The sequence below is a fragment of the Sarcophilus harrisii genome, chromosome 4 (genome assembly GCF_902635505.1).
Source record: "Sarcophilus harrisii chromosome 4, mSarHar1.11, whole genome shotgun sequence".
Taxonomy (NCBI): Eukaryota; Metazoa; Chordata; class Mammalia; order Dasyuromorphia; family Dasyuridae; genus Sarcophilus; species Sarcophilus harrisii.
In genome coordinates this window covers 119,746,503-119,750,435 of record NC_045429.1, presented here as the reverse complement: position 1 = coordinate 119,750,435, position 3,933 = coordinate 119,746,503, and the positions used below count along the sequence as shown (strand labels likewise).

Genomic DNA, 3,933 nt, shown 5'->3' with positions numbered 1-3,933 from the left:
GTCTTGACTGATTCTTGTTTTCTCCTCAAGTCACTCAATTCCATTTGTTCGATTCTGATTTTCAGTGAAGTATTTTCTTCACTCACTTTTTTTATATCTTTTTCTAATTGTCGAATTGAGTTGTTTTGTTCTATGGAATTTTTTTCCATTTCTCCAATTTTATTTTTTAGAAAGCTATTTTCTGTTTCCAGTTCACTAATCCTATTTTTCAAAGTTTTGATTTCTTTTTCTACTCTGTCTTTAAATGAGTGGGATGACTTCTCCAGACTCTCTTACCAAGCCTCCCTTTCCTTTTCCCATTTCCCATTTTTCTTCTAGCTCTCTTGTGAGCCTTTTTAATTTCTTCTATGAGATTCATCTGTGCTGAGGAACAGGTGATCTCCTCCTGTGGGGATTCACCTGGAGAGAGTCTCTTTTTAGTCTCCTCAGGTTTAGAGTCTGCTCTCTATCCACATAGAAGCTGTCAGTCGTTAAGGTCCTTTTCAATTTTTTGCTCATTTTTGTCAGAGAAGAATCAGAGATAAACTAGCAAAAAAAAAAAAAAAAAAAAAAAGAAAGGAAAAAACCCAAATTGAATCTGCTTTTTTTGGGGGGAGGGGCTGTGTGGTGTTACTGAGCTTCCTCTACAGACTGCTGGGGGGGGCAGCAGCAAGGCACTAGCAGGACTGTGCTATGCCTGAGCTCTGAGACTCAGAGACTGTGCTGAAATGCTGTAGGGTAGGAGTGGCCAGGTCCTGAGAAACTCCAGTTGTTTGTGGTTGTATTCTTCATTCCTGGTGTTTTTAGCTTCTCTGCTGGGCTACTGACTTGCTGTCAGGGTAAAGTATCCAATCCTGTAGCAAAGCTCTCCCCCCAGAGACAGCTGAGATCCCACCCCACCTGCTTGGCTCTCTGGCTCTCTTGGCTGCCTGCCGTGCTCTCGCTGCCACTGCCTGCCCTCAGCCTGTGCCGGATCTAAAACCGTCCCCACCCTTGAGCAAAAACAGACCTTTCCTGTCGAATCTCAAGGATGTCTTCTCTTGGTAATTATTTGTGGGGTTTTTTTTCAGTCAAGCATTAATTCAGAGGCTTGTCATGAAATGAATTTTGAGAGAAAACGCGGAGCTTACATAGTTGTGTGCCTCCTCTCTGCCATCTTGGCCAGAAGTCCCAGGTTTATCCATTTTAGATGTCATTAGAATATCAATAACCTGCCTCCAATATGTTATCCCCACCTAGGTACCTCCATTATGTCATTGTTCTTGTTATTCTATAAAAAGCTTGCTGCCCTGATACTTGGGGCTAGACTCTTTGAGATGATAGTCTTGTCTAGCCCTGGGATCAACATGGATCCATTGATCCCAGTATTTCTCTCCATTTAATAAACTATTGAATTGGTCTCTAATCTCTGTCTTGCTCAGTTTCTTTGGCATTACAGTAATATTTATATTTTGAATCAAGGATTCAAATTGAAGGATTGGTGGCAAACAATAGTACTTATGTCAGAAATAAAGAAGTCAAAGAAATACTTTTTTTTTCTTTTTTAGCCAAACTCCTCTTCCTTCTCCAGCTTTATTGATAGTTAAAAATTATTTCTATGTTAAATGACTTCAGTTGCTTTTACCATCAGACTTTTAAAAAATGATAACAGCAAATGAAACTCAACAATTGTCTAAGTGACATAGTATACAAAAATAACATCTTGATTTCTGTGAAAATGCATTTCTCTGAAACTTCTGAATAGCTCCAAATTGAGCTTGCTCTGAGCCTTGACATTTACTCTGGGTTTTAGATTTAGCTTTTGGAAAAATGCATTCCAAATCTTGCCTTCACCATCTGTATCTCCAACGAAGAGATGAAGAACATTACAGAGTTGTTACCGTTTAAGTTTTTATCCTAATTTCTCAATCTCTCTCATGGACATTAACAAGCAAATACAGTTTTTTACTCCCACTCTATTAGATACTCTTTGTAGGGTCTGATACAGATGTTATTTGATGTAATTTTTTGTAGGGTCTGATACAGATGTTATTTGATGTAATTTTTTGTAGGGTCTGATACAGATGTTATTTGATGTAATTTAACAAACAACCCAAGGTCATCATAATATAATTAGTTATTTATGGAAATTCAAAGATACTTCCAGAATCTTTTTTACCTCCTGCATGGGATCTAGTCTGACTCAACTATTCCCTTTTATTAATCCCTATTGTGGAAAGGGGGTTCTTTAACAAGGTATTTAACAAAGCATTAACAAATCAAAGTTATATACATAACACCTCTATCAAACTAAACATAAACATTTTTTAGTAGTTAAATGCAGACAATTGATTTTTCTATCCCTTTTCTCCTTACGGGGCAAGTAAAGGCCACTGGCCTGGAAGTAACCTCTATCTGCCAACCTTTGGCCAGTGAGGAAGATTCAGAGAAAATAATTTCAGAGAAAATAAATAAAAATAATCCATCAGGAAAAGGAGGGTGACAAAGGAAGATAATTAAGCTGTAGCCTCAATTGTACATTCCAGTGCAAGATGTGCTGACTCACCAAAGTGATAAATTGACCACTCATCTTGCTGCAGTTGATGGTTACATGACTAGTTTCACCACACATACAGCATTTCACTTTGGTGCAATCTTTCTGAATGTGCCCAAACTTTCCACATGAATAACACTTGTACTTTATCTGCATGGTCACAGTCATGAGCCAAATGACCAACTTTGCTACATTGTAGCAACACTACTCTCTTTCTTGCTTGGGTTCCCTGCAGTGCTTGGCAAAGTAGCCATCTCTACCGCAGTTATAGCAAGCATCCTTCTGAAGATTACAATCCTTGGCAAGATGACCAGACTTACCACAGATAACAAATGTCTGAAAGAGATGAAGAAACAAACTGGAAACCCCTTGCTGAGGTAAAACCATCTCTTCCATGGCTCCTCATTCCTCAGTCAGAGCCTCCTTCAGTAGGGTATTCCAGGGCCAACAGCTAGAATGGGTACACATGAAACATTGGTTGCTGCTCATTGTTGGACTTAGATTTTCTAAGACGCTGGAGAAGGCCTGAAGCAGAAAAGGGAGTGAAATGCTTCAACTCACAAGGAGGGTAGATGCAGAAATAGGTCTAAAAGGGCAGATAATGAGCTTGTTTCATAATTACTATCGCTCCACCTCATATGCATCAATATAAAAATAACTTTTCTTTAGTTATTGTGGCTGGCATTTTCCGAGGTGTAAGAATTTAATTCATTGCTTAGAGACTTTGAAAGATCTGGTCTAAAAGTCAATGTATGTGCCTCCTCCTTTTTATTGATCATTGAAGTTTTTGTTTATTTGCTTTTGGCCTCCAGAATATAACAAATCCATGAAATGGCATGTCTAATGACTTTTTCAAAGAGCCTGTAGAAGTTAAAAGAAAAAATGGCACAATGTAATATCACTCAATCAAACTGTTTGTAAATGATTGTGTTCATGATGGCAAGGGGAAAATCCCCTAATGGCTTTTGCATATTGACATAGATAAGATGGCTAAGAGGCATCCTTTTTGACATAATGCATTTTTTTCTTTTTATTGGATGTTTATTCTTACATACTTCTCTTTTTTATGTATATACATCATATTTAAAGATACTACTTACAATGAATAATGGCAAAATACAGTGCTGAAGAAATAAATAATTAATCCTAATGAAAAAAAATCTGTAGGCCTTCAGTATATGGACCAATTTGCATTTTATTTTAGAGGCCATCAGGCTATATTTGTGTATCAACTAATGGAAACATCATTGTATTGATTTGCTTTTGAGTTGTGGTCTGGGAACTAAATTAAGGGCATCTGATTGAACAAATAGAGAAAAAAAAGGCAATTATATTTTTTGCCAGCACATATTCTGAGGGGGAGACATCAAACAATGTGAAAAGAGTTGAAAATGCCATTCAAGAGTTTCCTCCTGGATCTG

At 37.5% G+C, this 3,933-nt stretch overlaps 1 pseudogene; it reads right to left on the bottom strand.

The window, feature by feature from the left end:
* Nucleotides 1-2,417: 2,417 nt before the first annotated feature.
* On the bottom strand, nt 2,418-3,001 carry LOC100914058 (annotated as a pseudogene).
* Between the last annotated feature and the right edge of the window lie 932 nt (nt 3,002-3,933).